This window comes from Aedes aegypti, chromosome 2 (genome assembly GCF_002204515.2).
Source record: "Aedes aegypti strain LVP_AGWG chromosome 2, AaegL5.0 Primary Assembly, whole genome shotgun sequence".
NCBI lineage: Eukaryota > Metazoa > Arthropoda > Insecta > Diptera > Culicidae > Aedes > Aedes aegypti.
Genome location: NC_035108.1, coordinates 324,994,708 through 325,020,726, shown reverse-complemented (window position 1 = coordinate 325,020,726; position 26,019 = coordinate 324,994,708). Strand labels below are relative to the sequence as shown.

Sequence of the window (26,019 nt, the reverse complement as noted above, 5' to 3'; positions counted from 1 at the left end):
GGGGGTTGACCCCCAAATCCCCTCCCTGGTTGCGCCACTGCCTAGATCTATGACAAAGTTTCTATAAGTCAGAGATGAGCCAGCCTCAGGCTGCAGATCTCTTCAATAAGCATATCTATCTATTTATCTATCAGGTATCAGGTATCAGAAGGCCGGCTCCAAAGGCACGTTCCCCGCCATTTGGGAGATTTGTGCCATCGCCATATTTGAGCCTATTTCATCATCTACCCGAGGGGAGAGGAAAGGGAAGGGAGAGATGGGAGGAAATAGGAGTGGGGTCCCTTGAAGAGGGAAGATCGCATTAGCGAATTGAGAGCATGTAGCTCCATACCACAATGGGTTCGAACAGCGCCCTAAAAAGGGCACTGCAAAACGCATGAGCGTAAAGAGAGCCTATACTGCCCATAAATGCATACCAGTCTCACTAGCAAAACAGCGCACCTAAGAAAAACGCGATAGAAGTCGTGAACACTTTTATGCTTTATTTACTCTAATTATATTAAAAATGCAATGTTTTTGCAACCAAATTTGCACTCAAATGGTGCAATGAACTATTGTTTATAGTATTACATGCATTTTGTTTACTAATTTTCTCAAATAATTAGTTAATACACGGGAAAATGTACGCGTGACTGATATGCGTTTATTTGCTCTTGAATGTACGAGAATAAACGCATAACAGTATCAGTGCTTACTATGATGCAGCGGTCTTCACATGTGAATTATTGTTGTTTTGACAATTTAGTGTCCGCATTCAAAGTCGCGAAAATGTCTGCTCTCGATTATTTGAAAAGTTATGGTAATTCTGATAGTTCCGAGGATGAGTGCAGGAATTTAGCCCATGGAGTCCCTATGGACAATGACGCGGGCTATGAAAACAACTTCGATGGATTTGATGATAAGGACGGCTGTGACGGCAGCTTTCAGTTTCCACCGAAGACGTATCCTGAGCATTGGGTAAGCTATTTGAGATCGTTGGAGGACACTGAATATGCGAGGGGACTGATGAAATGGACTCTGACGGAAGTTATACGGCCGTTGATAAGCTCGCAAAAAACGCAAGAGAACAAAAAAGGAATTGAAAGCGAAAGGGTTCATTCAAATATTACGTAACGCAAAATTTGCCAATTTTAGACCCCCTCCCACCCCCACGTAACAGCTTTTGTATGGAAAATTTTAATTTTTTGTATGGACCGTAACACAATGTAAGACCCCCTCCCTCCCCCTGTTGCGTTACGTAATATTTGAACGGCTCCAAATGCAACGCCAAAAAGCGCCGTTTATCGCAGCTTGTCGATTGAGGAGCGGGTGTGAAATGAACTGCAAGCTTAAAATCTCGAAGGTGACACGGTGTTCTAGGCATTGAATTCACGAGAGCACACCAGCTATATTCTCCAGAGCGTGGAACAATTAGATGTTCAAAGACGCAACTTAGCTGAGAAGACGATTTTGGATTATATTGATGATAATGATGAAGAAATCTGATACAAGCTAGAAATTTTAAAAATCTAGAACTTTTGTAGAATAAAATCGATGTAAATCAATAAAACTTCCTTTAAATTTCTTTGTTTGTGAACTGCGACATTATTCCAGTAACAATTTTTTTACTGGTTTTAAATGCATATCTTGGGTCGCGAGACTGACATGCGTTTATTAGTAATGTGGGACACACCATGTTCGATGTTGTTTTCAACATTACTAGAACAAACGTATTGTTTTCTTATAATGCCATGACAGAGCATGCAATTTAACGACGTATCCCGCAATCAACTAAAAATTGACGAAAACTCACGTGGGACTGTTATGCATTTATGGGCAGTATAGCTCATTACCACAGCGGGTTAAGAATAACAGAATGTCCTGAAGACTCAGGCTTCTGAATTCAGTTTCACTTAATAAATGTTTACCAAATAATTGGAATCGCATTTGCGCATAAACTGGACAGTTGCATATCAGGTGATACGAAGTTCCATAATCGGAGTCACAACTATCACTCACAAATGAGTCAACACGCTGAATATTTGCCATGTGATAGTTGAGTCGGCAGTGGCCTGTCAACGCTCTGACAAAGAGACTGCAATTCTGCTTTGATAGATTTGTTAAATACTTCGCCACCCTTGGAGATGGCTCAGTTATGTACAATTTTGTTTGACGACACGACTCCAAACTATTCCAATATTGCTTGTACTGAGTTGCCGCCCTAGAATTAATCTGAAGCTTCACTCAGCACTTCGAAATTGGAATAGCCAGCTCAGGGCCAATGAAGTCATGCGATGCTCCATCGCGAGCTAGCTCATCAGCCAATTCATTTCCAGCGATGGAAGAATGGCCAGGTACCCATACAAGGTTTACAGAGTTGACTGAATTCAGTTCCTCAATTTGAGTTCGACATGCGATAACAAGCTTCGACCTTGAGTTGGCCGAAGCAAGAGCTTTTATAGCAGCCTGACTATCTGACATACTTTACAAACAGCCAGACGTCCACTTCTCCTGTGAAGGGAGTTGTGTAGAAAATTTACCTATAAGCAAAGTGACAAGCAATTATGAGATCACTCGAAGCAAGGACAATTGTGTCCCAACTCACCGGAAGTGGAAACATCCGAAATACTAGGATTTCCAATGGACGGAGAGAATCCATGGAATTTGGTCACAATCAATTCCCAGTGTATGTAGCGATGATCAGATAATGATTCATCATCTGATACATGCCAATTCGTCAACTTGTGACTGATTCTGTTCGAGCAGAGCATCATGTCTTCTCTAGCAGATACCATGAAGGTTAGGCGATTCCCTAAAATAAGTAATCCAAGATTTGAACTACTTAAGCACTTTATCAGACTGGAGCTTCTCAAATTGATAGCTGAACTGCTCCAGATGATGTGATGAGTATCAGCATCACTGCCCACAAGGAGCAGAAGGCCTTTTCATAGGCAGTGAACGACAACTCGTTTGAAATCATCCATTGGGATAGTTCATCATGTGGTAAATACACCACAAAACGAAAGACGTATTTCCTATTGAGGTCACCAACAGAATTATCAATTGTGACAGCACATACATATCTGGTTGTTAACTCAGAAATGATAGCGCTATTTACGAGCACGCATGCACGAGGTATGGCACGCGAGTTTGCCATTTCATGTTTCTGAAAGTAGCAAAAACTGGGTCCACAAGGTTACCTAGATAAAGGTTCACAAAAGTAAAGTTTTTGAACAAGCGCCATGTTAGCTGTAGCATTTGCATGAGTTTACAAAGATTGATCATTGCTGATATTTTATGCTGAAGATTGGTCTAACAAAGCTATCCTAACCGTAGCCACTACCCAAACTAGGCAGGATTAAGCTTTTCGCAATCTCAGAACGAAAAAGACCAGCAGCGAAAAAAACCATATCGGTATCTCTTAAAAGTCGCCAAAGGCGAAAAGCACAGAACACATAGAGGTGAAAATTTAAACTAAGTTACAACGTATTAATAATCCCACCCTTATTAAGCCTCAGGCTGGAGACTGAAGAAGGGCAACCGATTATCTCGGAGAAACACAAGGTCACCTGCACCATTGCTCCGGGTAGCACAGGAAGGGCATAATACTGTAGAGGGCGCCCTGGTACTCCACAGGCTCCGTTTGCGGTTAGGTTTTATTTAGACCCCCCTAACCATTCATTCTTAGGCACGGTAAGCTTAAAGCCACATGAATTTGGGGTCACCTGTTAGGTGGACTTTTACCACCGGAACAGGCAGTCCGTAGTGTTAATTCTCAGCCAATTAAAACAACCGCTACCGACACTACGCGGCTATCTAGGCTGATCGGGAAAAGGAAGTTAACATTGATGATTAACTCCTGACGTGCCCAAACAGCCCCTACTTGTACTTTGAAAGTCTTTTCAAATTTTGCAACGATGAGAATCATCTTTAGCGCAAAATTTTGCAATAGAATCATTGCAATTATTATTACAGCTGGAATTGTTGGAAGCAAACCAGCATAGCAAAACATAACTTCCAGTGGGAACATAATTATCTAATGTTAAAAAACCGACAATCCAGAATATCTAGCTTTTCTTTCACTGTGATTTAGATAACCAAATATGTGTGAACATCTTTTTACTTTTTTTTCAAGTAGGAACATCAAATTGTGGTTTTAGATGATTTTGCATACTTCGATATCAAACTTTTTTTTCTGTAGGCATGGCTCAAACGGAAGTTCATATGCTCTAAAAATAGTTTGTAAAATTTGGTTAAATACTGAGCTAACTGAAATATTTTTGATGCTTCAGATTCAGCATCTTATGTTAATTTTCCGTTGAACACTTCACAAGCACCCCGCTGATGCTGACTACGAATATAGATCGATGTTGTACAAAATACAAAAGCGCCACTACTGAAGTATCTAAAAGTCCCCAATAATTCTAAATATTTGACAAACTTCCCACACAAAGTTTCCTATTACCTATTCCGAAAAGGCAAGAAAATTTTGTTGCTTGTGAGCTTTTTTTTTTAATATACTCTTCAGAGATCTAAGACATATAACTTTGAAGATATAACTGTAAAAATCACTGAAATTTGCTAATTTGAACCGAACTGCTGCGAAGTTGCATAAGATGTGTAGTGATGAGTTTCAAAAATATACTTGATTTTCCTAATTTTTTCGGCTCTGGGGGGGGGGGGGGGGGGGTTGACCCCCAAATCCCCTCCCTGGTTGCGCCACTGCCTAGATCTATGACAAAGTTTCTATAAGTCAGAGATGAGCCAGCCTCAGGCTGCAGATCTCTTCAATAAGCATATCTATCTATTTATCTATCTAAAGTTCGTATAAAGTTCATAACAAGATGGTAATGAATTTCTGCAGATTCACAGTAAATTCTTCTAATCATTCCTAACACACTTCTGTATGAATCGTAAATTCATGGCAAGTTCTTTGGTGGATACATAAAAAAGGAGGTCTTTTAGATATTCGTGAGCAGATATTTGTTAAATTCTTGACAAAATTCTCGGCAAAGTCTTTGTTTCAGTTTGTTTCAATTTTAAGCACTATTGGTTAAACTAGTCTGACAGCTCACACTTTGCATCATGACCGGCTTTTGGTTTGGTCATGTTTCAGAATGATTGTACCACAGACAAAATTGTACCATGAGTAAAAGTTGTTTGCACTTAGGTACTTTGTCTTTGTTAGATTTTTCTTACTATTTCTACAAATTTTGAGTGATATACTTTGTATACTTCTGGCGGCACGATGTTGCGCAGATTCAAAGGAGATTTTATGGAACAGTTTTGAGATGGTTGAAACATTTTTAGAATAGTAATTACGGATTTCTGGCATGATTTTTGGTGATATGCTTGATAGGTTTCCATTAAGTATCAGCGCAAATTCTTGGTGAGATCTTTGCAGCAATCCTAACCAGGGCTGTGCATTTTCGAAAGCATTTTGTGAAATACGAAGGCTTGGTTGCGTCGTCTCGATAGTGACGAACAACTGCGTCGCTTCGTTCTTCTTTCACCACTCATTCGTTTCGTTACCTGCTTGAAAGTAGCCAACAAGAAAGGTGAAATGAAAGAGTAAGAACTTCGTTTCATTTGAAATCTTTCAAAATGTTTCAAATTGGATTTTAACTATTTTTTGCAATAGTAATGTATATAACTTGTTAGGTAATAAATTAAGATAGAGAAAGTATGCGGGCCACCACGTCGTTTATTTGAATTAATCAGCTTCTAAAGTTAGAGACTACCGATTAAAAGACCAGCTCGCTGCGGTATGGTTCTGATATATGTCGCGCGACGCACAGGCAGCACGAAAGAAATGAAAGACTACGCTTGCTGCGATGAAAGGAAATGTTTTTCGGATTGAAACGAAACAGTAGAGTTTCAATCGAAAGGGAAGCTTGAGTCAGTCAGTTGGGGACTGAAAATGGTTTCAATGAATTGAAAATGGACGGCGCTGGACCCCTACTAAAATCCTAGACACAATTCCGTTTGCAAGATTCCCGAAGCTACTTACGCTGTTTCTTGGTGAAGTTGTTTTTGGATTACTAGTTTGATTAGCGACTAGTTCTGGTCGAAACTAAAATATGATGCATCTGACGGAATGTTATGTGGATTTCTGCTTTTGTTGTTTGAGAGGGACTTTAACCGAAGGTCATTCGTCCCTTAAATTGTGGATTTCTGCAGATTCACAGCAAATTCTTCCAGTACTTCTTAACGATTTTTTATGAGATCCTTATTGAACTCATAGCTTGTTCATTGATGAATGAGCCAAGGACACTAGTTCTTGAAGAAGCCAAATCTTTGATGGATTCCTAAAATGATGCTCTTTTAGATTTATGAAAAAAAAAAATAGTCAGTATAAGAAAACAAACGATTTTTCCACAAGATATCGTTTTAATTAACCATAGGCCAAGTCTAACGCATTATTCCAAATATATTCTTATAAAGGAGTTAATAAACTTTGGTTTTTTGTGAAACTCTGATCTGGTCTAAATTTTGTTACAATTTAATACATAAATTTAGATTTCGTGCAGGCATTCCTCGTAGTTTTGTCTTGTCAACTAGAAATAAGTATTGGAATCTTATTTTCACCTTGCCAAACATTTTCTTCGACAGTCATAAGTGATGTTTTGAAGAAATTATGTACTTTAACAACCGAAGACCTTTAAAACCAGGGCTTTGGTTGAATTCGTTTAAGCAAACTTTCCGTTCGCCTTACAATTAGTTAAAATTTACTAAGAATATCTAAGATACTAAGATATTTCAAATAATCGTTTATATCTGTCTATCCATTTTTGCTTTCAAAATTCGAACTGTTATGAACCCACAGTATTTTACAAATTTAGTAAAAATTTATTCATAGTTAACTAGTCCTTCAAATTTGACCATTTTCTACTGAAGAACATATTATAAATGATTGATTTTGTATTACCTTATATCAAACTTCTGAAAAACGCAGGATCATTTTGTCATCTATTTTCATTTTTTTACCATCCGGGAAAAATCCGAGAATTGGAAAATTGATTTTGAATAGACACCCTGCAATAGAATGATAATTTAAAAAAAATCAGCTTGTAGAATAAGTTGTATTGACAATTCGAGTGACAATTAAAAGCTCGGCAGTCAAAACTTCGGCGAAGTTCGGCGTCGGCTTTCTAATTTAGTGCTTCGCCGACGCATAAGGAATGCCTTTGTCGGCGTAGCATTTCGGTAGAACGCCGACGCCGAACTTCGGCGAACTTTTGTTGGTGATATTTCATTTCTCTTATGAACTTCGGTGTAAAGTTAATCTGAATGCACAATACCATAACATGCTACCTTCAAAATGTAGTAGTAGATTTTTTAAAGTTTCATTTGTAATTCAAGAAGTATAATATTCATTGCGACAACTACAGTGAATGCAACTGAATAAACGGCAAGGTTGTGATGTGCAAATTACTTGTGACTGCTCTATTTACACTCATTTACTATTCCTGTTTACGGAGCGTTAAGAAGAAATTCTTATCATAACGTCCCCAAAGAGACACAGGCTGTTTTTCGGCCCTTTCCCAAATTCCAGTTGAATTTCCCTGTCATAATGTTTTATCTCTTAGTTTTGTGCATTTTATCCATTTGTAGTGGTATTCTGACATTAATATGTCAAATTAAAATAGCCGAAATAGCTTGTAGTAACTTGTTCAAAGACACTGCAATCTTATCGCAAACAAGATTTCAATTCCTCATTCATAGATATACTTTGTCTAATCAAATACCAGTTGTTCAAGATGGCTGCACATTTCCGTCAGAATCTAATCTTAGGTTCTATGTATATGCCCATCAAGGACCTTTGTGTTAATGATTGTTACTTATTCGTATCAGAAATCATCAATTTTCATCCGCCCACGTCCGTCGGAGACTACTGTTTTGATCATTTAATCAGATCTTTTTCTCGGGAGCCTCATTAGTTGCTCGATGTTTTCTGTCAAATCACCTTTGTTCTAACAAAATAACAAACATTATGTCAGTTATTGGTCTAATCTTGGATCGCATAGCCGTCGCTCAAGTTACTACAATGGCGTAGTTCATTGTAGTAACTTAAGGGACGTTTTTTCGATCCAAGAAGACCAATAACTGACAATGACTTAAATTACTCTTTGCATTCTTTCAATGATTGAAAGCTGTGGAAATCCCTCATATAAGCCTCGGTAAGAAATTCGTATAGGAACATCATGAGGCAATCCTGGACGAATTCAACCAGATATCTTGGTGAAATTTATGTAAGACTATGGAAAATTTCATAGATGAGTCCTTTGAAGTGATGTTTTAAGGAATCGTATCGATGACAACACTCTTCAAGGATTTCCAAGGACCATCCCAGAAGGAATTTTCAAAGTAACCGTTGTGAGAATACGTGGCGCAACTTCTGAAGACCTTTGAAAATGGCTTGAAAATTAACTGTATAAATCCGAAACGGATTCTTTAAAAAAATTACCATGGAAGAAACCTTTGCATATTTCGCTGAAAGAATTCTTGTAGGAAACTTTCAATATCTCCCAGATTAACAACCATAGAAATTAGCGGAATAATCTCAGGAGAAAATACTGGGTAATTTTTTGGAGCGATTCCTGAAGAAATTACTGGAGGAATCAACGTTGAACTGCTGAGGTTTTCTTGGACGAATCCCTTTAAGCGTATTTTGAGAAATCGCTTGAAGAATTTCTGGACGAATTCCTGAAAAAAAAAGCTAGAAGAATCTTTAGAGCAACATATTTTCTGAAAGAATCACTGAAATCTTTCATTGATAAAATATTTTAACTAATGTATTCCATTGCCGTTATAACGGGCGATTCCGCACCGCCTCCGTCTGGCCACAAACTGTGCACCGTGCTTTGTCTTTGTTTACCAATCCCTTTCTCCATCGAACACAACTGATTACCCTTCCGTCCACCCACTTTCCTACTCCGGATCCGTTGGACGAGAGCAAGAAGGCGACAATACACACACCCCATCCATGGCCCGTGGTACATTTGGACGGATTGTTCCTGCTGGATTTCTGCTGCCATTGTGAATGTGCTTGTAATGCGCATTGCATACGTGCCACTTTTTGCCATCGGTTCGGGCGACGGCACCCACACCGTGACTGAGGATATTGTTGTTCCGTCGTCGTCGATTGTGTTGATGTGAATGGGAACGCTCTGCAGCATAGAAAAAACAGCAACAGCAGGGTGGGCCATGATGATCGAACTGTAAAAGTTTTAAGTTCTTCTTCTGCTTAGCATTACGTCCTCACTAAAATAAAGCCTGCTTCTCAGCTTAGGATTCTACCCCATTACCCCGAATGCTATTAACCCGAACGCCATTACCCCGAATTCCAAAACCCCGAACGACCCATCACCCCGAATGACATTACCCCGAATTTCAATATGACGGGGAAATGTCATCCATATCATCATGTCAAGATAATTGTAAATTCGGGGAAATAGCATTCGGGGTGATGTAATTCGGGGTAATGGTACATTCGGGGTAATGAAATTCGGGGTGATGGCATTCGGAGAAATGGTATTCGGGGTATTGGGGTAGAATCTTCGTATATCATTAGAGATGGTCGGGTTTCACATTTTTCAAACCCGAACCCGACCCGTACCCGACTTATTTTATTTCTTCAAACCCGGACCCGACCCGAACCCGAGACAATAATTGAAAAGCAAACCCGGACCCGACCCGAACCCGAAAAATTTTTGCTGTGTAAACCCGAACCCGACCCGAAACCCGAATTTTTTTTGTAAGAAAAACCCGAATAAAACCCGAGTTTGAAAAGATGGTAAATTCATCGTTTCTGATGCATAGGGAAGCTTTTAGGTTGTTACTCTGTTCACAATTCTCACCAAACCCGACCTAAACCCGACTCAAACCCGACTTTTTGTAAGCCCGAACCCGACCCGTACCCGATAGTTTTGTAGCCTCGAAACCCGACCCGAACCCGAACCCGAAAAATTTCAAATTTTCAAACCCGAACCCGACCCGAACCCGTCGGGTTCGGGTTCGGGTCGGGTTTCGGGTTTGAAAACCCGAGACCCGACCATCTCTATATATCATGTGGCAAGTTAATACTCCATGTCATGAAGTCAAGTAAATTTCCATTACGAAAAGATTCTGGACCGACCGGGAATCGACCCCACACACCTTCAGGATAGCCTTGCTTTGTAGTCGTGGACTCTAACCAGTCGGCTAAGGATTATTAGTTTGTTTCATTAGGATCTTTGATTTTTTTTTCCAGAGGCTATCCCAGGATGTCTTCCAAATATGTTTCCACTAATTCTTTCACCGACTTCTCCAGTAGTTCCCCAGATTTTTTTAAGATTCCGGCACGTTGATGCTTCCAGTGGACGATTTGCCCTTTGAAGGAAGTACCACACTAGACAACGGACTAGCATGCAACGCCCAGTGGCATAGTCGAAATACGTTCCTGACGAAAAGTTTTCCGGACTGAAGCGGGAATCGAACCTACACTTCTTGACTCGATGCGGCTAAATGCTCGGTAACACTAACGGCCCGGCCGCGAAGCCCACTAAAAAGATTCCTGCAGAAGTAGGGTAATTCGCCAATTGTAAGACGGTCAAAATGCTCGCTAATTGTTGAACACGCCACAAGGCATACACACGCACTGTTCAACAATAAGCGAGGTTTTTAGCCGTTCAACATTAGGCAAATTGCCCTACTTCCAATTTTCCGTTATTTTTGCATAAATTTTCATATGGATTTCCTCAAAAATTCATCCACAGATACTCTCAGAAATTGCTCCAAAACTGATTACTCTAACATTGATTATTCGAGGGAATCTATTGGAAGCTCTTCAAGAAATTCAATGATAACGTAACTTTTTTAAGGTGAAGATGAATCAAAGTCAATCCTCAAATTTTCAAAAGCACAAATCTAAAGAACAACCGATCACAATGAAAATTGATTCGATTGGTACCTCGCTGATGGTGACTAATCGATTAAGTTTCCATTGCATTGTGATTAATTGTCTGGCTCTTCAGATTTGAGCTCCTGACAAATTGTGGTTTGGCTTCGATGTACTTTCACCTTAAAGTTACGCGAGAAATGTTACTAAACATTTATCAATAGTTTAGCCGTAATTACATTTTCCTTCACGCTTTTAGATCTTTGTCATTGTCTTTCAGGTTATAGGAAGGCTGGTAGCGAGTCACTTTTTAGTGACTTGGTCACTTTTTTTAAGTCAGTCACTTTAAAATCTCTTTTTTGAATCCATTTCAACTAAAGTTACTTTTTAAATCAACAAGTCACTTTTTTCAACTATTTTGAGCTAAATTTTCGGTAGGAAATTTTGAATCGGCCTTCTTTAATTTAGGCTAAGTTTTATGTTAGGTCATCACCAGGACAACTCTATGTCAGTGTCAAAATATTGGTTCATAGATTTCTTGCGAAAGAAGCTTGAGCAAAAGTTCATAAGTTTCAATAGTAATTTTTAAAAGTATCTAAGTTCTTATTAGTTTGGTGTAAATGCATTGTGAGAAAACTAAAGGTTTAAATGTTATGTATCTTCTATTGTCGAACACTACGTTTTAAAATATGCATCCTAATTAGTCTATTTGTCTTCGAAATTCGTTTAATTGATAAAACCATCCTGGTTAAAGCACATAAGCTCTAAAATTTTACAAAATCTATAATATAGGTGTTTAACACTGCAACGCAAAACAAAGAAATTTTTTTAATGTAATATTTGGGAGTAAAAACTTATCATGCCTCTGTATAGAGTCTGTCCTAACTTTATTTGCAAACAAAAGCTTCAAAATTGGTCGGATGGATATTAGCTAGAGTATACACTATTTTTTTACGTCGGCCGATGTACCGTGTAAATAACCACGTTATTAAAAAAATGACGTAAAAAAGACCCCATGTTGTTCGACTTTTCATGACCATACGAATCATAACAAATCATTTTTTTACACGAAAAAAAATGTTTTGAAATAACACGGATTTTTTATGTGGTACCGCTTACAAAAAAAATCAGTGTGCTTCCTTTTTTATGTATGTATGATGCGCATATATTTAGGAATGCATTTTATCAATTGTTACGATTTTTTTTTTAAAAACCTGTGAAATGTGGGGCGTCGGATCCTCTTCTTGGCTTTTTTGTCGAGCTTCGCAGCCGTGCGGTTAGCGGCACCAGCCGTTTAGGCGTATTGTGCTACGGAGTGTGAGTTCGATTTTCACCTCAGTCGGAGAAAACTTTTCGTCAAACGAAAAAACATTCACTGGTCCACTGGTCGTTCCGTGTGTCCGTTGTCTAATGTTAGTTTTGTTCAGTCTGTGCAGCCTTTGGCGATGTCTAAGACGATGTAAATTGTCTTCTTTATTCACTTCGATAGGAGGTTTTTTTTAAAGCCACAGAGTTTTTATTTGACAATAATATGCGCGATAATAAAGTATTTTTGTATTGCATAGTTTCGACCGGCTATAACCCCCAATGTCAAGTAAATCATGAAAGTGTCCAAGTAATTTTGATAGAAATATTAGAAAATTAGTGCTAATAACTACTTTAACAGCATAACTCAGAAGAACAGTCTATTAAGCCTATCGCATAAATAGCTGGACATTTGTCCATTCGGCTAAACGTACCTTATATTAAACTTATCGATGGAAAATTTCGATATCACTTAGGCTTATGTCAATCATTTGTTCTCTCTTAGACTGCGTCCGAAGGATTGGTTTTAGGCAGTACAGTTAAACCTCCATGAGTCGATGTTCCATTACTCGATATCGACTCATGGAACCACACTAAAAATCAAATTTCATGGTTACTATGATGGTCCCCTCAAAGAGCTTTCCATAGCATTGCTGTTCTATGACTCGATATTTCCATGAGTCGATGGTCCCTTCAATATCGACTCATGGAGGGTTGACTGTATTTCAATTTATTCGATCTTCTATCTCAAATTTTAATTTGAAATATTGATTAATGCCCAAGTATAACATTTTCCGTAAGCTTGATCTTGTTACACAAAATATTGACCTTTTTAGGTAGAAGCATTAAAGTTGAATCGAATAAAGTTAAATACAAAGTATTCTTCTGTGAACATTGATTTGATGGAACTTCACCTATACGCTTAAATTTTTTCTAGATTTTCAAGTCACTTTTAGTCACTTTTTCGAGAATCGAAAGTCACTTTTTAGTCACTTATTTCTCAAATCTGGTCACTAAAATAACTTTTTTCGGTACGATTTTTTGCTACCACCCCTGTTACAGCGAAAATGTTACCAAAAGATTTAGTAACCCGCTGTAATAATAGAAAGAGGGCAAGAGAGGAGAGAATCTTTCAATGTTAGATGGGACGTTTAGAAAAGTTCAGCGTGAAATATGGAAGGTGTAATTTAAGATTTTCGCAGTTCGAAATTTTTCATATGTAAAATGGGCCACCTTAGGCAACACTGACGACGGCTGCCAGTTGTATTGGTGCCACTTTGGTCACACACAGGGAGAAATAATACCAGCAACAACAGACGTTGCGATACGGGTTATAGCGCACAGTAGTAATGAGCGGTTTTGTAATGGTGTACCGTGTGTTTACTGTATACAAGAAGTCCGTATCTCGTTTGTTCGTTCAGTGAATTGATTCGCGTAAAAACTTTTCAGTCATCTATGAGCGCTTTCGAGTTGTGTATCGCTTTTTTTCGCGTTTTCGCCTATTTCGCAGAAGAAAATTTTTCACGGTTTCGCAAGTGTCGGTCGCCCTATTCCTGGTTTTAGTGTGTGCTTCTTACATCAGAGTTCGTCCAAGACGAAGAGTGGCTGTTTTTTTTGTGATACGGGGAAAAAGGTAATGAGTGATTGTTTCCGATTAGAGCAAAATTCGCGAAGATTTCTTGATTGTGTCTTGAAGTGTTGTGACGGGACTGCGATGACCTTCTTTTCCCCCCTCTGAAGACGAGGAAGATGAATAGTGTAGATCACCTCGAATTGAAGTATTGTGCACAGAATAATTGGTTGAGAAGAAAAGGTGATGCTTGGAAAACCGTAATTCTACATACGACTGAGTCGTAGGTCGGAAAACGATAATTGGACCTCCTCGAAGAGGCTACGTGCGAGTTACAAGGTGGGCGAGAGAGATCTTACCCCTGTCAATCGCTGTGGTGGTAATGCTGCCTAATCATAGGTTTACGAGCGAATAATCCATCGCATTTTCCCATTCAAACAAAGATACACATTGTGTGGATGGAAGCGGACTCGAGAGTTCAAGCGAGGAGATTTTTTTTTGCCTTCATTCAAGCGAAGAGATTACGACGACACTGAACGAAAAACCACGGAAAACCAGTCTCAACGAGTTGTGGATAAGGTTACGCGGCGACAGCGAAGACGATGGCAAACGGTGGTGCGCTTGTTGAAGATTGTTAGCCCAAGAAGTGATGGGAACCGCGAAGGAGTAAACGCTGAAACAGCTATGTTTTCCTAGAATGAAATCTAACAGCTGGAAGGTGGAAAAAAATTCAAACCTGTTGTTGCGAGATTAAACTAGGTATTTGAGGTGTCTAACTAGCACAATCTTCTTATCGGTGGTTATGAGGACGTTGTCGACGTCATTATCGGTCTAGAAAGCTGGTTTGATTGTATATTGATAGTGCATAATGTATATTGATTGTACGAAGTTAATCCTATGAACACCTAAGTGGGTTTCATTACAATGTTACTCACATTGGTTGATCAATTATAAACAATTGATAACTACAATAAGATCAACACATTGATCTCAAAGTTCTACGTCTTGAGCCATTTCACTTCCGCCTATAATTATATTTGAAATATCAATTATTTTTAATAAAAAAGGGAAAGCCAGAAAATCGTAGAACACAAACGTGTTCCAAACATTAGATGCCCGGTTTTTTAAAAGGTGAATCACTCGACTAACAATTATCACTGGAAGGACATTTATCAAGTTCACCTGCTAAATATTTTCTTCATCCTATTCGAAAGATATAAGTAAAGTTGCGACAAACAATGTAAATTGATATTTCTCGAAAAATCGAAGACATTGCTTGAAGTTATCCGTAAAAATTGTGAACAAATCCAAAATTTCGTCAAAAATTCTTCCTTAGATTATGTCCAGCATTTTGTAATAAGAATTATATTTGTACTTGGTGATGATGCTGTCAATGATTAGGTGGAACACTCCTAACATTTCAGTGTGAAAATAATCAATGTTTTTCTTGTAAATTATGTTGATTTTTTTTATAAAACTCTGCTTAAAATTTTGTGGGAGATCGTCTAATAACCGGGATTCGAACCCAGACACCTTCAACATGGCTTTGCTTTGTAGCCGCGGACTCTAACCACTCGGCTAAGGAAGGCCCCATTTTTTTAAATACAATTTCCCAATCTCCATGGATCCTTCAATACTCCATTCAAGGTTCCACTCCAGTTAATACTACTTCGGAAGTAGGGCGCATTAGAGCGCATCCGGACGCGAATCGAATGCACAACTTCTGAAGTTAGGTATCTCGCATAGATTTTGAGAAAAATCCAACTTCGGTGAGAAACCGTCTCTATTTTTTCACCGCGCCGACAATAATTTTCACCATTCATCCGCTACCGTCACCTTTCACACACATCACAAACGGCAGAATTAAAATTGAGAGACACAAAAAAACTGCCATTTGAATGTCGTCTGACGCGATGACATTTGCATAAATCATAAGTTCTGCATGGAATTCTTGTTATGTCGAATGTGACACACATACAGTAAAAGACGCGCCTATTACGAAAAATGACACAAACAAACAAAACCGTATTGTTCCCCAACGAAGCTGTCGGGGTCAGAGGCATTCAATTGACATTTTTCTTTCCGACATCCGTTTGATCGCTGGTGTTGAGAATGTTTTAGGTAAGCTCTGCCGATTGTCAGCGAAAGCGTGTCGACTACCGTGATTGCTTACATTCTACTGAATCAAAAATAGCAGTCTTCTGAGCTAAAGAGAAAATCGATGAAGAGGTATCGATCACTGCAGTTACGCCCTTATGAAACGCGATATTTGAAGTTCGTCATTCACAAATCAAAAGTCATTCATACCTAGTAGCTGAATGAATGAATTTTCTTTATTTGAGAGACTTTCAGCCCTTGGCTGGTTCGTCTCTTCACCCTAGTAGCTTCTAGGAGTCCAAATGTACAATTTTGGGGGGTTTGACACAAGGTTTTTTAAAAGTTTAATATGTTTATATCTTCTTCTTCTTGGCATTAACGTCTTCACTGGGACAGAAGCTGCTTCACAGCTTAGTGTTGTTTGAGCACTTCCACAGTTATTATCTGGGAGCTTTTCTTTGCCAAAGTTGCCATTATCGCATTCGTATATCGTGTGGCAGGTACGATCATACTCTATGCCCAGGGAAGTCAAGGAAATTTCCATTACGAAAAGATCCTGGACCGACCGGGAATCGAAACCAGACAGCTTCAGCATGGCTTTACTTTAAAGCCTCGGACTCTAACCACTTGGCTAAGGAAGGCCCTATATTTTTTATATGAAAAGGGTGACATTCATTACTGTCACATGTTAAGCTAGATTTTGTATTACGTACAATAACAACCACCCAACGGACAAAACAAGCCGAAAACCCGAAACAAGAGAAACGGCCAACCATTCAAAAACCAAGCAATAGAAGAGCGACCACTCGCAAAGTTACCTTCTTCTCGTGGTCGGCGCAGCAGCTGATGTCGATGCCATAACACCTTGGTCGTCTACACCTTCACACTGTAGTGCTCGACGACGCGTATGTATCTATCCACAACCGTGACTTACCTGTGTGTGACTGTGATACCTCCGTTTGTTTGTTTTTTTTTTTGGCCGTGCCGAATCGGAATTCCTATGTAAATTATTGGAGCTGCGTTTCGTGTGCAGAAATTTGGAAATCCTAATAATATTTGTCCGCTTGCACAATCGAGGCGAACGGCAGCGCACGCAGTGTGCAGGCAATATCTTTGATGACGAACTTCGATGGATTGCTTATATTGTGGGTGAATTCGGTGCAATGGTGAAATTGGTCCCCCGTGTTAAGTGTTAGTTCAGCGGTGAGTCAAGCGAATAAAAACTTTAAGAGCCAGTTCGCGAGAACCGCAACCCCCTTTTCAAGGGAAGTTGAATTGATGTTCTCCGATCAGGCTGAAATTTTCAGGGATTGTTCTTCTATATAAAAGATGATGTTTTGCAAAATATTAGATTTTTATATTAGGGGGAAGTGGGACAAAATGACCCCCAATGATTTCATGTCACTAAACATGCAAAATCACAAAAACTGATATAACTATAGTAAAAGTGCACGGATTTTGTTGAAATTTGGCATGAATACTCTACGTTATATAAACTTTGAGATTGGCATAGTAAATAGATTTTGAAAGTACTTCAAATCGAGAAAAATGAGTTTTTCATAAAAATAATAGTGATTTTCAAATCGATTTTTTTCTTACCAACCGAACTAGGTCAAAAAACTAAATATGACGTTTTGTAGGGTAACTCATGGGCTTTCATTTGAGGTGTAATCCAGATATGCCGTTTCAAAAATTTTCGAAACAATTTTTTTTTTCGGGGTAGTGTTTGGACTTGAGCCATTTTGTGAGTACCGCAACCGCCTTGTCTAGAGAGGTTGTATTGATGTTCTCCGATCGAGCTGAAATTTACAGGAGTTGTTTTCCTATATAAAAGAATATATTTCGCAAAATTTCAGATTTTTATATTAGGGAGAAGTGGTACAAAATAACCACTAATGATTTGATATATAAAAATATACAAAATTAATTAAACTGCTATAATAGCGATAGTAGGGGCACATATAGCCGTAGCGGTAAACGCGCAGCTATTCAGCATGACCATGCTGAGGGTCGTGGGTTCGAATCCCACCGGTCGAGGATCTTTTTGGGTTGGAAATTCTCTCGACATCCCAGGGCATAGAGTATCTTCGTACCTGCCACACGATATGCAAAAATGGTCAATCGGCATAGAAAGCTCTCAGTTAATAACTGTGGAAGTGCTCATAAGAACACTAAGCTGAGAAGTAGGTTTTGTCCCAGTTGGGACGTAACGCCAGAAAGAAGAAGAAGAATTGCGATAGTAAAAATGCACTAATTTGTATGAAATTTGGCATGTTTACTTTACGTCATATGAATGATCATTTTGGATAAAAAAAATGTTTCAAATCGAGAAAAACCTGTTATTTTGTAAAATTAGTTTTATTTTTCAAATCGACTTATTTTTGGTCAACCGAACAAGGTTGAAGTTTTGTAGGACAACTCAAGGGCTTTCATTCGCGGTGTAACGTGGTAAATCAAAATCCGGGCGGCATGAGCAGCGTATGGAGCAGCATCGGTAGTTGTAATACTGATTATATCATACCGTGTTGCCGCTGCCGTATCTGAAAGAAATGTCACTTTCTTGCAAAAGTGATGATGTGGATAACAATAAGTCATTGCACCAATGTTTTCGTTAGCAGCTTCGGCGGTTCAGTAGTAAGCGTTGTTTCTTCTCACGCTGTTTGGATGGGTATCAACTACCGCATTTTTTTAAATTTGGATAATGTTTGATGGGTTTGATTAGGAGGGTCACATTTATGTGTGTATGATGGTATGTTTGCTAGAGATCAATTTGTAAATAATTGAGTTTAGCTTAGTTTAGACTGACTGCACATTTGGCTGCTATGAGACACTGTACTGTTTATATCTTGAATGGAATTTTGACTTTTACTAGCCTTGATGTTTGCAAATTTCTCGAAAGAGTAAAAGAGAGACGAAGATTGTTAAAAATTGCAAATTTCCACGGAAAATTGTGTGTTTTTTACAAAAAAAAACATATTTTTCAGTACAATCCGTTTAAACGGTACAGTAGTTCTTGTGATTTTGTGTGTTTTCCGACACAAAAATATTGGGGGTCATTTTGTAGTTCTGCCAAATGGGTTTCTTTTTGAATAGTAATGAACACATATTGTGTAAGTAATGTTTGTGATTTAGTTGTTTGGACAGACATGTTGGTGGTTTAAATTGCAATCATCGCTGATTGGTTCAATGAACGACGCACAGTATTGTTCTTATTACATATTACTCATGTTTTGATGATGTTCAAAGTATTATTTCAGTTATATTTGAAAATTGTGTACTTACGGCATCGAAACATACAATTCCAATACAATGTCCAGATTCAAAAACATTGGGCTTCAATTCCGGACAGCCTCTTTTTACTTTTTTAAACCATATTTACAGCATATTTTTTCAATATGGTGTCACTAAACTTTTAAACTATAACTTTGTGTATTATTATGTTACAATCACTACTGCTGCGACGATTGCCTCCATCTAAGCGCCCCTCGAACGCATGGGGGAAATGTCAAGTGGGGGAATGAGAATTGAAAAAAATAACTTCTCATTGTTGATTGATCGATGTGAATGCAAAATCGTTTATTAAGTGAATTATAATTTATATATTATTACTATATGCTTATTAAAACTGAATAATTACAGATAGTGACCTGAATTACCCTATATTAAATTTAAAAATTTGAATTTGTTTGCCTAGTAAGAGACCAAATGTAAGCAATAAAAATATGCTATACGATTATCTCTAACCAATTAATTTATACCTTTGAGCTGATCTCATCGGGGACATTGATCAGTTTGTTGAACAGACCTCCGAAAGGCCAATACGTCGTAATAACTACAAAAACAGCTATTTTTTCATTAAATATAGTTGTATAAATGTTGTCAATTTAGCATTTTATTGGTAAATATTATCAGAGTGTCCGGATATTGGTTCCGTCCGAATTTTGAATCACTACGGTACACAGCGAATGAAAACTCCTGAGTTTCCCTACAAAACTTCATATTTAGTTGTTTGAACTAGTTCGATTGACAAATATAAGTCGATTTGAAAAAAAATAACTATTTTTTTTTTTTTAAATAAAAAATAAAACAGATTTTTTTTATCAATTTGAAACACATTTCTAATCCAAATACCATGTTCATTTTGAAGTTCATATAACGTTAATTAAACATGCCAAATTTCATGCAAATTCGTTTATTTTTACTATTGCTATTACTTTAATTGATTTTGTATGTTTTTATATATTATATCATTAGTGGTTATTTTGTACCACCTCTCCCTAATATAAAAATCTGAAATTTTGCGGGATATATTCTTTTATATAGGAAAACAACTCCTGTAAATTTCAGCTCGATCGGAGAACATCAATACAACCTCTCTAGACAAGGCGGTTGCGGTACTCGCAAAATGGCTCAAGTCCAAACACTACCCCGAAAAAAAAAATTTTTTCGAAAATTTTTGAAACGGCATATCTGGATTACACCTCAAATGAAAGCCCATGAGTTACCCTACAAAACGTCATATTTAGTTTTTTGACCTAGTTCGGTTGGTAAGAAAAAAATCGATTTGAAAATCACTAAATTTTTTATGAAAAACTCATTTTTCTCGATTTGGAGTACTTTCAAAATACATATACCATGCCAATCTCAAAGTTCATATAACGTAGAGTACTCATGCCAAATTTCAACATAATCCGCGCACTTTTACTATATTTATATCAGTTTTTGTGATTTTGCATGTTTAGTGACATGAAATCATTGGGGGTCACTTCCCCCTAATATGAAAATCTAAAATTTTGCAAAACATCATCTTTTATATAGTAGAACAATCACTGAAAATTTCAGCCTGATCGGAGAACATCAATACAAGAAGGGGTTGCGGCTCTCGCGAACTGGCTCTTAATAAAGTTGCTACCTTAGAGGGTTAGCTAATGGAGGCATGAGTGTTTTTGCTGTATATTGATGAAGTCAAATGCTTTACCAGGAAGTGTACTTCAGAATGAATCATCTGGAATCACTGCGTTAAATGAAGAGAATGAATTATAGCAGCAATATAGAAACATGTGCGATAACTTTATATAAGGGCTTCTTCAGAAACGTTACAAATGGTATGACGAGTTTCATAATTTTTGGAACTCGCCATACGATTTGTAATTGTGAAGATAGGAACTATCATGAAGATTTGGCACCTCAAATATATGCCAGTAATTTATTTTCCGAGAAAAAAAAACGCGAGTTAGTTATTAAAAGTTTACTATGCAGAAATGTGTGAGAATATTCTCCTTATTAACTGGAAAACAAAACAGTTTACACAGTCAGTTGAGCATAAATCCACATACAACCCGCATCACTTCACGAAAGCGATAGTGAAATTCAATTCGCATCAAAAAAGTGTGACACCAACCTGTGACGGGCCAAAGCAGATCTATGCAACTGCATGCATCGTATTGCATTTCATACTGCCACAGCTGGAGCTTTTGGATGGGATTAGGCCTTCGATTTGATGCATACTTCCTAACACGATTTCAAACGCCCGTGTCAGAAAGAGACAACCGACATTTTGGTTACGGTTGGTTGACTTTCGCTTTTTTCACCAACAATACGAAAGAGGAAATCCTCCAGTACCTACATACTCCGGAACCTGGCCATTTGATTTGTGTTCAGCCAAACCGCCTCTACATATATGGTCATGCAATATGCGTCGTTTATCAAACGCACTGCTGCAATTAGCGTATGCGGCTAATGTTGCTAATGGTGGCGACTTATCATGGGGATATTAGTGCTGCGTCGTGCCTCACAAACTAACGGAACTATAATCATGGCCAGCGCTGGTCATCGTCACAGTCGTAGTGGAGTCGATGTCACTTGCTCGTGGGTTGGCGTGAAGATTTTCGCTAAACTTCACTAAATGACATATGTAACAATGTGAGATGTTATTCTCTATCGCTCTAGAAGAGGTTAATGTGACTCGATAGTTGAATAAAGAGAAAGTAAACAAAGAGAGCCTCACAATGTTCGATAGGTCCTTTTGAAAAGTTACGCGAGGTTCATGTATGAACATTACGCATGGTGCATGGTGACAAGCGCAGCTCGCAGTCGTCAAGTGGCAGCTTCAATGCCAACAAAATTAGGTGCTTCTCGGGGGAACGTCAAGCCGTCGTCAGGTGGCATTGAAAGTAGAGATCTGTTACCTGTTCTGGTGGTAGTTTTGCACTCGTTGCAAAAGACTCAAATGCATCAGTCAGTACACGTCACCAATCGTCCTGAGGTCTGATTGTGCTTATCAAACGAAGCCTGGTTCACCTTCAAGAAGATGATTGCTGTTTTATGTACGTGTCGAGCGTATAGCGGTGATAAGATTCGTACAAATGATGTTATCAGTTAGACAACAACATTGCGGTTACCTTGTCAAGTTTCAATCAACCCCTCGCATATTGCATCATTGCACGTTGGCCACCCATTCCACCCCCAGACGGTACAATGCATCTTCATTTGTCTGGTTGTTACTCCAACTATTGTTATCGATAACCGAGCAGCTGTTACAACCGAGAGGCGTATGTTTGTACATTTCTTCAATATGAACACATCTCCTCAATTCCTTGTTCGCTCGTCAACGATGAAGTTGTTGACAGCAACAGGGCTGGTAACAGGTCTGTTTGAGAGGCTTGGTCACTATTGCAATGCAAGGCTCTAAAAAGTCTCTTTTTTCTAAAATCTCCATAAAAATGGACTTTAAAGTAACTTCATTCCTTTCTCCTTGCAGTGAACTCTGGTGAAAAATTGTAGGTGCTCCAACGAAACGTTTAGAGACACTTTCACGATCAATTGACAAATCTTCAGGAACAGCATTTTTTTACAGATACACCTGCAAAAATTCGCCTGTTTCTCCTAGGAATTACTTCAAAAAATCTTACCGGGATTATACCAGGAAATCCATTAAACAAAATAAGCCCTTCCAACGATATTCGACTAGGAATTCCTCATTCGGTTCCTCTAGAAATTTCTCTAGGATTTTTTTTAGTCAAACAATTTTTGGAATATTTTTTCTCAAGTAAAATCCATGTTTTTTTTAACTATTAAAAGTTTCACTCCTGTAAATACTACAGCTATTCTTCCATGCATTCCTCGTTCATTCCTACATACATTTTTTCAAGGATTCCGATGTTTTTCAAGAATTAAGCATTAGCATTAGTTGCTACTCCGTGACTGACCAGAATCATCGAGGTTAATTTTGATAAATACATAAAGTGACATTCCTTTAGTTGTCATGATAAAAATGTGTTTCATAATACACTTTTGTCAGCTTTTTGGTATTTACATTGAAACTGATTCCATATGATGATATTTGATGATGAAGCTTCTATAAGGTTCGTCAAGCTATTCGGCTTTTCAAAATCTCACCACTCAGAGACTTCAAAAATTTGGTATGGATCATCACGTTTCGCTGAAGCTCTCCTCTCCTCAAGAGGGTGATGTATGTTACAGACGATCTCTCCTCATGTTGGATGTTACGTTGAGCTTTATATTACAGGGTGTCCATCCTGTGATATAAATTAAAGGAAAGTCCGGGAAAGGCAGGGGAAACACGGAAATTACAAATTACCATGAAAAATACGAGAAATACCCGGGAAAATATGTGCAGTCATTTGCAACTTTTTCGGTTTTTCCTACAAAATGGTCAACTTGTTATGAATGAAATTTTAACTTAAATTTTAACATGGCAGCATCCATTTATTACGTAACGCTAAAATTGAAAATTTTTGACCACCTCCCCCCCTCCGTAACGCTTTTTGTATGGAAAATTTCAAATTTTTGTATGAGTCGTAACGCTTGAGCTCACTCCCCCCCTCCCCCTAGAGCGTTACGTAATTTGTGGATGCCGCCCATGTATTCTTGAACGATTTTTCCAATCACTTGTTCAAAAGTTATAACGGTTTGACTAACGTGGCGTAGTTGGCTACACGTTCGCTTCATAAGCGGATGGTCATGGGCTTGATTCCCAGCACCCTCATCAAAAAATTTCGTCAGTCCGCTCAAGAACAACACGAACCCATCCGTCCGACATCACGGCCGTCTGGTAGCGGACTGACAGCTTGACCCTCCTCTGAGCAAAACGCTCAACTGCACCCGGATTAACACGGCAATCGACAAAAAAAACGGCTATGAACAAATGGACCTCTCTTGGACTGAGAAAAGCATCCCTGCGTGCTCTCTTCGATCTACCTGCGAAAAGTAGAGAGCACAAAGAGACAGCGTAGTATCAGATCCAAAAAAAAAATAGGTGATAGAATAGTATGAATTTAGACGTTGTCTCTAGTACAACAGTTTAGTGATGCCCAATGGCGAAATGAGCAACAAATTAGAATATAAGTAAATCTATATAAATAAAAATGGAATGGTGTTTGTATGTCTCGAAATGGCTTGAGAACGGGCTATCGGATTTTGAATATTCTTCCATAGTTATGTTCCTAAAGTGTTCCGACGTGTTTGTGTATATAAAAAGCAAAGGATATTTACCGGGAAAGCTGAAAAAAGCAGGAGTGAACGAAACTTCCAATTTGCACGGGGCGTTTTATGACGTTTTTCAACAGCCTACTTGTTGGCAAGACGAAGTTTGCCGGGACCACTAGTTGAGAATAAAAAACAACGGTTTGACTACAGTAAAATTTCTGACGTAATATTAAACGATTTATCTGAAAACAGGAAAACCGTACACAAAAACTGTCTTCAGCAAACTTATTCATCTTGTTTGAATCAACAATTTTGCAGAAGATTCCATAATCCTTCAACTTTTTAAATTACGTTAGACAGCGTCCATTTATTACGTAACGCTAACACTTAAAATTGTTGACCTCCTCCGTAACGTTTTTTGTATGAAAAAATTAAAATTTTTGAATGAGCCTTACCGCTTGAGTCCACTTTCCCCTTCCCTTAGAGCGTTACATAATGTATCCACAATTCAATTATAGAAAATCGTGGATACAAATTATAAAAACTTATGAAAAAAATCACTTTAGTCAAACCGTCATTGCTTTGATCTCTTAACTCTGTGAAAATGCAAGTTATGCCAGATGTGCTGTAAAAATTTCAATCAAATCGGTCAACACATAACGGAAATCTAAGCCTCCAAAGTTGACCATTTTGTATAGAAAACTGAAAAAGTTGCAATTGTTTTGTCCAATACTGTATTTCACACATAAGACTACCGATCTGTTTAAATTTCAAACACTGTGGGCAAAACTTATTTTCCAGGAGTTGCAGTTAACGATTAAGATCTTTGAAAACATTCTAGTAGGGTACTTAGGGATTCTTGGCAAGGTTCTTAGCGAGATGCTTGTTGGATTTCCATTTGAATTCATGGAAAAATGAGATCTTCGTTGGAATCCTAACGGGAATCGAACCAATAATTAACCAGTTTCTTGAAAGTTCTTTCTGAGAGATAGCAGAAATGGTTATTAATAGATTTATATCAAGACTTTCTGTGGATTCTAGAAAAAATCTTTGGCTTATTTTGCTTGAAGATTCGTAAAGTTTGTCGAAAAGCTAAGCCAAAAAATATTTGCAATATTTCTTGGAAGATCGACTGAAATCCTGGACAGATTCATTACGAATGCCGCTTGGCAGATTTCTGAGGGTTTTTTTTTAATGATGCTGATTGTTGATAATGCCTTGTCTGGATTACTAATTTGACTAGTTCGTGATCAATTCTTAGAAGAGAATGGGTTGACATTGAACTTTGCCCTTTTGTGGAAGTTTAGATACGTAGAACAGAAATTTGTAATTATAATATCAACGTCTCCCTGTGTTTCCTATGAATTCTATTTTATATATTTTTGTCCAAATCTCTTCCGAAACTTCAACCGTTTTGAGCTCACAGTATTTTATAAGTTGAGTTAAAAATAATTCATAAATAAGTCCTTCAAATTTTCCATATTGTATGAAAAAAAATGAGAATATCGAGTCGCGGGATCATTTGGTCATCATTTTTTTTTTAATTTCTTGGGCATCCGGGAAAAATCGGGAATGAGAAAAATGATTTTGAATGGACATCCTGATTTTAGTATTATTGATATGAACTTTAACACCTCGAATATAGTTTAAAATGGGTTAAAATATGTTAAAATGTATATTTTGATCTAAAAATCGCACTAACTAGAGAACAATTAGAGACAGAAAAAAAACTTTATAACAT

The 26,019-nt window shown here is 38.0% G+C and overlaps 1 protein-coding gene across 13 annotated transcripts in view; it reads left to right on the top strand.

Annotated features, from left to right (window-relative positions):
- Nucleotides 1-26,019, top strand: part of LOC5571955 (mediator of RNA polymerase II transcription subunit 13) — a 107,429-nt gene that overhangs the window by 3,726 nt on the left and 77,684 nt on the right. For 2 of the 13 annotated variants that reach the window (XM_021845864.1, XM_021845855.1), the window contains exon 1: nucleotides 13,602-13,796. The exons of 9 other annotated variants lie outside the window; for them this stretch is intronic. The gene's annotated coding sequence lies outside the window, so the exon portion shown is untranslated. Of the gene's footprint in view, nucleotides 1-13,600; nucleotides 13,797-14,474; nucleotides 14,493-26,019 lie in introns of those variants that run through there. 2 more of the 13 variants (XM_021845865.1, XM_021845857.1) reach the window with 2 other exon arrangements.